Below are 11,973 nucleotides of genomic sequence, written 5' to 3' on the forward strand. Positions count from 1 at the left end.
AACATCTTCAGTACAGCGCCTCTTGAGCGGGGGAGGGGCTGGGGGGGCGTCGGTGTCAGGCAGCAAGTTGAGGGCCCAGGCAGCAAGTTGGAGGGCTCAGCTTTGGGCTCTTCAGAGGCTGGTGTGGGGATTGAAGTGGGAGTGACAGTTGATTCTGTCAATGGGCACAGGGTCTGGGCATGTTCCCTTATTGCAGCAGCTAACTCCAACATGTCATCCCTCATGTGCCCTGACAGTGTCTCAACAACCTGCAACATTCCCTCCCTCATATTAAGCAAAACTGTCTGAACTACCTGCAACATTCCCTCCCTCGTGGTCAATGACATGGTTTGCACTACCTCTGACAATGCCTCCCTCATGGCCACTATTCCCGCACTGATGGTCCCAGATATCATTCCCATTTCTCGTGTCATTGCTGTTACTTCTCCCGACAGTCCCGCTACCTCATCACTCACCCCACTGATGGCGTCCAGGAGTGATCAGGTAAGGTCAATGCTCTCCGCACTCAATTAACTCATCTGAACCACATCTGTTAGATCCTGCACCTCAGGAGAGCACGGTCGAGCTCTCTTTCCCCTCCTCCCATGGGGGTGGCTCGCTGCACCCCACCACTGGGAACCGCAGCCTGGGATGGTAGGGCCCTGAGTGTGCCTTGCTGCACCCCACCACTGGGACCCATAACCTCGGAACGTGGGGCCCTGGGTGTGCCTCGCTGCACCCCACCACTGGCACCCGCAACCTCGAAAGGTGGGGCCCTGGATGTGTCTCACTGCGTCACACCGCTGGGACCTGCAACCTCAGAAGATGTGAAACCATGGAATGTCCCACCAGCACTCAAACCACTAGTCATGGAAGGGGCTGTCACCTCCATGAGCGGCACTTCCTCCAAAGTCAGTACAACAGTGGGAGCTTTATCCAGCTCCATCCTTTCCCCTCACCCTCATGTTCTTGGTCTGGATGGTTCGATTGGAAGATGTTCTCCTCTTCAGACTCATCTGCATCTGAATCTTCTTCTGCATCATCAGGGTTGGCCTCAAGTTCTGCAAAATATAACAGAACAGTTAAATGGTTAGCAGCAGAGAATGGGGCAGGGTGGGTGGCATGAGTAGGCTCACACATCGCAGGCCAGGCAGTAGGACCACGATGAATTTTCAGTATTAACCCTCTCCCTCGAGTGTGGGCTCAGCTTATGCAGTACTGATTGCTTTTTTCCAGGCAGGACCCATCAAAGCAGTGACCCTCTCTTCCAAGGGTGTCAGTGGGTGCAGATTTTCCAGGCCTCTGCCTGTTTGAGTTCTTTCCCTTTTATTATGTGCCAACTTGCTCTGCAAAGATGAAAACCTAACTTTTTAAAGAGGGTGTCTTTCTGCTGGGTGGAACTTATACAGATGGTCACATTTACAATTGCAATTGCATTGAATAAATGAAAATATTACTTACACTAACTACTTGACCAAGGTCCTACCACTTCTTTTTGCACTGGCCTCCCGATCTCATAGTGGTCACCATTGTGCAGTACTCTTCGGCAACTTGGTTCCAGCGTTTCTTCATTTCTTTTGGTGGAACTTTTATGTGACCTCTGCAGGTGTCCAGCTCCTGCCATCTGTTCTCAATCACAGTAACTAGTGTCTCCACTTCTTCCTGTAAGAAATTTTTGGTCCTTTCACCGCATTGCATCTTGTATTGCTGCAGCTGCGATTTTTCCAATGCTCTCACACAGCACTCAATGTTCTCACACACACAAGTGGCCCTTTAAAAATGGCCATTTGCCAAATCGGAGCTGTCCATTGCAACAATGTCAAAAACGTAACTTTTTTTTCCCAACGCATGCGCAGAAGGTGCGGCATTGTTTTTTGGTGCAGCCAACAGCTCCACCCCCCCGAGGCGACTGGACTTGCTGCGCGGCGCCAAATTCGAATTATACATCGGGGAAACTTTGGCAAATTATCTGTTGCATTTCTGGCATTGAAAAACGGGCGTAACTCTGGCAATACGCCAGAAAACGGGCTTGGGGAAAATTGAGCCCTATGTTTGGAGTCATTGTAGTGGTTAATTTCTTCATGTGTGCATTTGTGCCTCTTTTTCAAGATCTTGTTCAGGAGAAAGTGCTGAAAGCAGTCCCAGATGGACTTGATATTGTAAAAATAAGGCTGACTTGTAAAAACATTCCTATCCTATGTGGAGTGCTTTTTTGCTCTCTGCCAGTTCTAGCTGTAATTAAGTGATTTTCTTCATAATCAAACTCAAAAATGTTGGAAGGAAGTTTGCTATCTGATTTTTCTTCTTCATTTTAAATGACTCTATTTCATGAGTATTTTTACCTCTAGCTGCTCCATTTGAATCTTTTCAGCACATGATTGTGTGAATGAGAAGAAAGGTTAGTCATATCATACTAGTCTAACATTCTAACACAATCTATCTAGATCTTCAGTCATCACATGGGCAAGACAGTGAAGCTAAAAAAGGCTGAAATCTGAAATAATTAGATTTGCTGGAATTTCACTGATTATACCTTTTCTGGAGATCTTCTCTCTCCCCCCCCGTTGTCTCAACTCTCATTATTCCTCAATCTTGCATTGCCTGTTTTTCTTTCTTCCCAAGGTTTGCCAACAGGTCTGTCTCAGGAAACCCACCATTTCTTCTGTCCTACCAAAATTCTATCCTCATATTGACTCAATTCTCTTTCCCCTTGTCCATTTACAGATGCTGTGAACCCAATCATCTTGTCAGTGTGCAAATCCAGTTCTGTTACACCTCTATCCTTCATCAGGATGGTCATCAGGTCCTCTGATACTTCCTCTAGCAATGTTCCAATGAGGTTCCATCCCTCATCACCCTCCTCTTCCTGGCCAAAATTGTTGTAACCTTCAATAATTTCTCATTGCTAAGGACAACTTAGAGTTCAAGAGTAGAGTAAGGTTCAAACAAGCAGGATTTATTTCCATTGAGGGCTTTTAGAATGCCGAGCATCTGAATGTTTGGTGGTCCCGGGATCAGGTTCACCTCTGACCTACATGAGCGGTTCGAATCGCTCCCACCCCCTTGGATTCTAGACTCTGGATTTATTTGGGGGATGTGCTAAAGTACAAAGGACAACTGGTTTGGTGCAAAAAGAACTTTGCTTTTATTACAGACAAGAAAGTACAATGTCAAACTTATAATCACTCTAATAAAGAACAATACATTACACATTCAAAGGGGGTTACAGTAACAATTACACCTCCCATCTCCCAATACCTAATCCTAGCTAGATTAGACCCCAGGGCAGGCAGGGACTATGCTTACCAATCCTTTCTGGTCAGTTAGCGGTAGTTCGCAATATCGGGCTTCGTTGAATTCTGTAGGTTCTGCTTGCCTTACCCCAAACGTCGGAGGAGACTTCTTACTGTGCAATCTTCAGTTGGGTTAAGTCCGCTGATGTGGTAAGGCGCGTTTTGGATTTGTAGGGTAAGTACCCATTTTCTTTCTTTAGAAGTAGGTTTTTACAGTTCTTTAGGTAATGTTTTACATGTCGGTAGCTCAGGAACAGCTTGTAGAGTGGAAACTTTCGATTCTTCGCTTTCTTTCTGTTGGATTTTTGTTTTGAGTTTGGTCGATAGTGGTGGTTTTGGTGGTGCCACATTGGCTGTGGTCGGTTGCTGCCACATTGGTGATGTTCTTCCTTCCTTTTTGGACTTCAGGACTTCGAGGTTGGAGAAGTTGGTTTTCAACTGTCGCGTTGGTTTCTCACCCTTCTTGATGGCATAGTCACAGTATGGCACACCCTTTGTTAAAACAGGGGGCCAATTATACGGTTCGAGTTGTCCTAATCTTCACGCCAAATCAGTCCAGAATGCTTTGTTTAAATTTGGTGGGCTTGACATTTCTTTGTTAAAAGTTAATATGTCTTGGGTGGGTTGCTCTTCTAAATCTGTTTCCTGATGGAAATATTAGCTTGGTAATCGCAATGTCCTTTTGTGCTTGGTTTTTGCATACATAGTGGGCCCTTTGTTCTTATTCAAGCTGAAGATGGCTTTTCTTGGTTCAGTCTCTGAGTTATTGTTGTAATGTTAATGTCTCTTGTGGAGAAGGGTTTTCAAATATCCATTTCTGCAGACAATTTACTTTAGTCCCAATAATCAAGTTGGCTCCTTTAGTCCCTTAGGCCCGCCCACAGACTTGAATTTGTCTTGTAAAAAGTCCAAAATTCGATTAAAGTTCGTAGTTTTTTCCAAAAGCACTTTAGGATTTCAAACTTTCCGGTAGATAGTCCCAAATTAAATTTCCTTTCCAAACACTGGGGGGGATTCCTGTGAATTTTGACCTTTCAAGCTATTATAGAAAGTCACATGGATCCCAGCTGTGTATGTCTTTTCATAGGACAAGCTTTCCCTCCCACTAAATATCAGCGCTCACTCTTATTGTGGAGTAAATTGGACAGCAATTTCCAGTGTCCATAATTCGTAGTTAAACGCAGGAATCTGGAAGTTGCTCTCCAATTTGCCCTGCTCCTCCACAAGCATTGCTATACTGGTACCTTGTTAATAGATTTGGCATTAAAACACATGAAGTGCGTGAAGCTGTGGTACTTAGCTTCTAGTTACTCACTAAACATGCCAGAGAAGGTTAGGGCTGGTACATTGAGATGTAAGTGAATTTTTAACGGCGTGATAACTTAATTATTGCCTAACAACCTCTCTGGCATTGAAAATTTAATGTTACAAGCATGGAGTCTCATTCCTTCAGAATGTAATTATTGTTGAGATTTAACAAAAATTAAAATATTTTTTTAACTTTTTTTTTATCTCTCTTAATTCTTCTTTTCTTCTCTCTTTATCTTGCTTTCTGTAAATGATTTTAAAATTTTCTCCAATTGAATATTGGGAAGACCGAATCCATTGTTTCGGTCCCCATCACAAAGTCCGTTCCCTCAACACTGACTCCATCTCTCTCCCAGCGGAACTAGACTGTTCGCAACCTTGGTCCTGGAATGAAATTTCGACCACATATCCGTAGCATAACTAAGACCGCCTATTTCCACCTCCGCAGCATTGCCCATCTCCACCCTTGCCTCAGCTCATACGCTGCTGAAACCCTCATCCATGCCTTTGTTACCTCTAGACTTGACTATTCCAACACACACCTGGCTGACCTCCCACATTCTACCCTATGTAAACTAGAGGTGATCCAAAACTCGGCTGCCCATGTCGTAACTTGCACCAAGTCCCGTTCACCCATCGCCCCTGTGCTCGCTGATCTACATTGGCTTCTGGTTAAGCAATGCCTCGATTTCAAAATTCTCATTCTTAATTTCAAATCCCACCATGGCCTCGCCCCTCACTGTCTCTGTAATCTTCTCAAGCCCCACAACCAACCCACCCTCCCCCACCCGAGATGTCTGAAATCCTTTAATTCTGCACTCCTGGGCATCCCTGATTATAATCACTCAACCATTGGTGGCCGTGCCTTCTGTTGCCTCGGACCCAAGCTCTGGAACTCCCTGCCTAAACCTCTCCACCTCTCTTTCCTCCTTCAAGACGCCCCTTAATACATACCTCTTTGACCAAGCTTTTGTTCACTTGCGCTAATTTCTATTTATGTGGCTCGATGTCAAATTTTTAATCGCATAATACTCCTGCAAAGCGCCTTGGGACATTTCATTACATTAAAGGCGCTATATAAATACAAGTTGTTTTTGTTGAGTGAGTGAGTATTTTATACTTTGCGTGTCCGTGAGGTTTGTTCAATCTTGTTGAGACATGCTGTTGCTTGCCCTATTCACACACGCCACAGATCCCCTGTACAGGATGCCACATTGAAAAGAATATCAAGTTTAGTAAGTTGTCACTCAAGAGCCCATGAAAAGGCTGTGGGCAGCTGAAAGCATAATGAATGGCGCTGACTGCAAAATCCGGGCCTAAGTGATAGTGGGAAGTAGGTCAGATTGCTGCATGTGACGTTAACTCATTAAAAAAGTTATTTCTGAAGTGCGACAAAAGTCCTTGGTCATCTGGCCAAAATTTGTCACCCATCTCTTTGGTTACCCCAGAGATCACCTGCTATGCTGATGTGGCAGGCACCTGAGGGCTATCGAAAACATTTTACACCCCTGTGATGGATTCCCATGCAGTCGAAAACTCACCAAAATATGCAAATATTACTGTTCCTAGAATTTGGTCGGATTGGGAAATCGAGCCCATGTCTGAAATAAAACTTGTCTTTTCTCTTGTCAGACACAATGGGCTAAATTTTACAATCAATCAGAACTGGTGGTTCATGCATGATCTTGTGCCAAGGTCATCCAGGTATGCACTAGACCTGGAACAAGCAGTCACTGCAACCCTACCAATCCCAGCCTGTGGATAACGGTTTTTGCCAGACCCAAAAGAACAAAGAGGACATCCGATCTGCTTTCCCATCTGCAGACTATGACCAAAGATAAGGATACGAAGTTGAAGAGAAGCCCTTTCTGGTAATAGAATAGAGTGAGGAGCCTCTGACATTGCACAAATGTGGAAATTGATTTCATCCTTGTGCAGTCAGGAGATCAGTGTTTGAGGCTACTACGCCGTGCCGCAGCCTATGTGACCCTAGCATTGGGGACGATCCCTGAATACAGGGCTTTCCCTTGGGGATGATTGCCCCTGCAGGTTGCAAATGCATTCTGTCAAGGTGAACTAGGGTGTGTGTTTCTGGGATTGACAATAATCTAGGTGGGGTTGTTCTGCAATCCCACAGTACGTTGTTAATAACATCCTCTGGGTTGCATGTTGGAATCTTTCTTTCCTGTTGGTATTTTCTTGTCACTAGCTAGAAAGGTCATGGACCATATGAGGCTGTTGTTTATTGGGTTACTAAACCATTGTTTAGTCTTAAACATGGCTCCAGTGCGCCAATGCAGCCTTCGGCTGCCTGAGGAAAAAGAGTATTCGAAGACCAGGCCCTCAAAACTGTCACCAAGCTCATGGTTAACAGGGCTGCAGTAATACCTGCCCTCCTGTATGGCTCAGAGACATGGACCATGTACAGTAGACACCTCAAGTCGCTGGAGAAATACCGCCAACGATGTCTCCACAAGATCCTACAAATCCCCTGGGAGGACAGATGCACCAACATTAGCGTCCTCGACCAGGCCAACATCCCCAGCATTGAAGCACTGATCACACTTGATCAGTTCTGCTGGGCAGGCCACATTGTTCGCATGCCTGACACAAGACTCCCAAAGCAAGCACTCTACTTGAAACTCCTTCACGATAAACAAGCCAAAGGTGGGCAGAGGAAACGTTACAAGGACAGCCTCAAAGCCTCCCTGATAAAGTGCAACATCCCCACTGACACCTGGGAGTCCCTGGCCAAAGACTGCCCAAGTGGAGGAAGTGCATCCGGGAGGGCGCTGAGCACCTCGAGTCTCATCGCCGAGAGCGTGCAGAAATCAAGCTCAGGCAGCGGAAAGAGCATGCGGCAAACCAGTCCCACCCACCCCTTTCCCTCAACGACTATCTGTCCCACCTGTGACAGGGACTGTGGTTCTCATATTGGACTGTTCAGCCACCTAAGAACTCATTTTAAGAGTGGAAGTAAGTCTTCCTCGTTTCTGAGGGACTGCCTATGTTGATGAAACCATTCCACTTAGTGCCTCATGCTGGAATGCTGCCCTGCCTTGCACCTGAAATCCTTGGGACTATGAGGCTTCAGATGTGAACCGGACAATGTGTTGGCAAGCTATTCCTCCCATTTGCTGACGGTGATCATTATTCTTAGGTGTTTTTTTTAAACGATCCAACAAATATTCAAAAAAGTAAACCTATTTTACGATGAAGGAAGCCTTCCAGCAGCTTTATTTCACATTTCTACTGGAAATTTCTCTTCCTCTCGTTTCCCATGCCAGTTAGCACTCCCCAATGTCAGGGTGTTGGGAACAACTGAACTGATTTGACATCAAATGAAATCCCTGTGTATCTTTTCCTGAACCCTGTGCATGAATATGGTCCAACACTAGCATGTCGCTAACGGCTCCAGTTCCTCCTGCGTGCCTCCAACTGCTCGAGTTCCACCCGCGCGCCCCAGTTGCTCCAACTCTAACCACACGCCACTCACTGCTCCAACTCAACCAGCGCGCCACTCAGTGAGCCGCTCACTGCTCCAACTCCGCCCGCGCGCCACCCACTGCTCCAGCTTCCCCCGCGCGCCCCTGGCTGCTCCAGCTCCACCCGCGCGCCACCCACTGCTCCAGCTTCCCCCGCGCGCCACTCACTGCTCCGGCTTCCCCCGCGCGCCCCTGGCTGCTCCAGCTCCACCCGCGCGCCACCCACTGCTCCAGCTCCACCCGCGCGCCACCCACTGCTATCTCGAACAGCCAGCACCAGCTCCACTTCCATCCCTCGCGCTCCTCTAATGGCATTAGCTGTACGGTTATAAACTTTTCCAGTTTCCCAAGCGAAAAGAGAGGATCAGATCACTGGCAACTCCACAGGTGCATTCCCGTTCATTTTTATCAAGAAAATTTGAAGTATACTCTTTTTATTCATTCATGGGATAAGGGCAAGTCCAGCATTTATTGCCCAACCCTAATTGCCCTCGAGAAGATGGTGGTGAGCCACCTTTATGAACAACTAGCTTGCAAGGCCATTTCAGAGGGCAATCAACCACAATGCTGTGGGTCGAGAGTCACAGGGCGCCAGATAAGGTCATTAGATTTCCTTAAACCAGATGTATTGTTACGAAAATCGGGTCACCATTACTAGCTTTTTTTAAATTCCAGATGTATTTAATTGAATTTAAATCCCCCAGCTCCTGTCTCTGGATCATTAGTCCAAGCCTCTGGATTGCTAGTCCAGTAACATAACCACTATGCTTCCGTACCTTTACTGTTAAGCGAATGGGCGAAGGTTTGGCAGATGGAATACAATGTCGGAAAGTGTGAGGTCATCCACCTTGGGGAAAAAAACAGTAAAAGGGAATATTATTTGAATGGGGAGAAATTACAACATGCTGAGATGCAGAGCGACCTGGGGGTCCTTGTGCATGAAACTCTTTTGGAGTTTACCTGAAAAAACATAAACATTAAACTGTGCCACCCGCCCTGGATGACACACCAGACATTTACAAGGCCCTTTTTTTCTTTGTTGTGTTTTTTTTTGTGTTTTTCTTTTTTTTTTTTTTGGGCACTAAAATCAAATTTTTTCCAGTGCCCCCTATAAAAGGGGAGGGGGACACTAAAAGCACCGGCAATTAAAACAAATTAAACTTTAAAACATAAAATCAAATTAAAATTTGGTTGCCAGGCGTGACGATGCACTCCAGTCCCTCCGGTGCCCACCTCTCGCGGAAGGCCGCGAGCGTACCGTTGGACACCGCGTGCTCCATCTCCAAGGACACCCTGGCGCAGATGTACGCGCGGAAGAGAGGCAGGCAGTCAGGTTGAACGACCCCCTCGACCGCCCGCTGCCTGGACCGGCTGATGGCACCCTTGGCCATGCCCAGGAGCAGTCCTACGAGGAGGCCCTCGGACCTACCCGCTCCCCTCCGCACAGGGTGCCCAAAGATCAGGAGAGTGGGACTGAAGTGCAGCCATAATTTCAGGAGCAGCCCCTTTAAATAATAAAACAGGGGCTGCAACCTCGTGCATTCCATAAAAACATGGAACACGGACTCTTCCAGACCGCAGAAATTGCAGGCAGCCTGGGAGTCCGTGAACCGGCTTAAAAATTTGTTGCACGGCACTGCTCCGTGCACCACCCTCCAGGCCAAGTCCCCGATGAATAGTGGGAGGACTCCCGCATAGAGTGCCCTCTATCGGGGACCCCCGCCTCCTCCGGACGGCAAGATGGTACGCCATGGCGTGTCCGGACGGCCGGCGAGGATGGCAAAGTTGAGAGTGTGCAGGAGCAGCCCGTACAGGAAACCCCTCCGCGCGGAACTGAAAGGCACGGAGGGGATTTCCTCGAGGCGGCTCAAGTTGTGAGGCGCCGGCTCCCGAGGGAGGTTCTGGGGTTTGGCGCAGATGAGGAATTCCGTCCGGACGGGGGTCAGTTCAGACGGGATCTCCCCACGTGCTTGAGCCTCCTCGATGCACCTAACAGAGTCAGGGCCCAAAGCTGTTTTTAGCGACTCGATGGCTTCGGCCGCGCGGCAGACGTTGGCTGAATTTAGGCGCCGCGCCAGCGTGCCTGGCGCCATCCAGCCCGCTCCTCCGCCATCGAGCAGGTCCCTGACCCTGGTCACCTCACCAGCCACAGCCCTCTCTTCCGACCGCCACATAAAACCTCGGTCGTGGAGGTACGGATTCCCGAGCAGCGGCTCCTGCAGGACAGCCGCCACTCCAGCCGGCGGAGAGCTGCGCTTGGTGGAGGCTTTGTTCCAGACCCTGATGAGTTCCTTGTAAAAGACAGGCAGCTCCTGGAGGGCGGTCCTGACACCCCCCAAGTTCACAAACAGGAGCTGCGTGTCGTAATTGAGGTCGCGCTGCTGGCGGAAGAAATACGTCGCCAGAGCACACCAACTAGGAGGGGGCTCGACGTAAAGGTATCTCTACAGGGTCTGAAGACGGAAAGTCGTCAGCTGGGCGCTGACGCACACCAACGACTGACCGCCTTCCTCAAGCGGGAGACTCAAGACCGCGGCAGAGACCCAGTGCTTCCTGTTGTTCCAGAAGAAGTCCACCAGCTTCTTCTGTATCTTGGCGACAAACGCAGGGGGAGGGGTCAAAGTGACCAGCCGGTACCACAACATTGCGGCCACCAGCTGGTTTATGACTAGCGCTCGACCCCTGTAGGACAGCACTCGGAGCAGTCCTGTCCAGCGCCCTAGGCGAGCGGCGACCTTGGCCTCCAGCTCCTGCCAGTTCGCCGCCAGGCTTCCTCGTCGGGGCTAAGGTAGACTCCCAGATAGAGGAGATGGGTCGTGCTCCAGGCAAAAGGCCTGAGCTCCTCTGGCAGGGAGTCCACCCGCCACTGACCCACCAGGAGTCCGGAACATTTTTCCCAGTTGATTCTGGCGGAGGATGCGGCCGAGTAAATCTCCTGGCACTCACGCATCCTCCGCAGGTCAGCGGGATCCTCTACCGCGAGGAGCACGTCATCGGCGTAAGCCGAGAGGACGACCTCCACGCCCGGCCCTTGCAGAGCCAGTCCCGTCAACCTCGTCCGCAGGAGGCGCAGGAAAGGCTCCACGCAGATGACATATAACTGGCCGGACATGGGGCATTCCTGGCGCACCCCTCTCCTAAAGCGAAGGGGCGCCGTCAAGGACCCGTTAACCTTAATCAGACACTCCGCGGCGGCGTACAAAAGTCGGATCCGGGCGATGAAATGCGTCCCGAACCCGAAAGCGCGCAGAGTTCCGAGCAGATAGTCGTGATCCACCCTGTCGAACGCCTTCTCTTGGTCGAGAGACAGGAAGGCAACCGACAGACCAGCCTCCTGGGAATGATGGATGAGGTCCCGGACCAGATGGATGTTATCGTGGATTGTCCGGCCCGGGACCGTGTAGGACTGGTCGGGGTGGATCATGTGATCCAGCACGGTGCCAAGGCGAGCAGACATCGCCCTGGCGAAGATTTTGTAGTCCGTGCTGAGAAGGGAGACCGGGCGCCAGTTCTTAAGGAGGCGGAGATCGCCCTTCTTAGGCAGCAGGACGATGACTGCCCTGCGCCAAGAGAGGGGCATCTCCCCGGTCGCCAGACTTTCCCCCAGGACCCGCGCGTAGTCGCCCCCCAGGACGTCCCAGAACGCCCTGTGGAACTCCACGGTCAGCCCGTCCAGCCCCGGGGATTTTCCCCTCGAGAGCCGGTCGAGGGCACCGGTCAGCTCCGCCAGGCTTAGCGGAGCTTCCAAATTTTCACCGCCCTCTGGGCTGACTTTCGGCAGGTCCTCCCACAAAACTCTACGCGCTTCCTCGCTGGACGGATCCGGAGAGAACAGAGCCCCGTAATATTCACGGGCCCTGTTGTTGACGCCCTCCGGATCCGAGACGAGAGAGCCGTCGTCGGCCAGC

The sequence above is a fragment of the Pristiophorus japonicus genome, chromosome 5, assembly GCF_044704955.1.
Source record: "Pristiophorus japonicus isolate sPriJap1 chromosome 5, sPriJap1.hap1, whole genome shotgun sequence".
Taxonomy (NCBI): Eukaryota; Metazoa; Chordata; class Chondrichthyes; family Pristiophoridae; genus Pristiophorus; species Pristiophorus japonicus.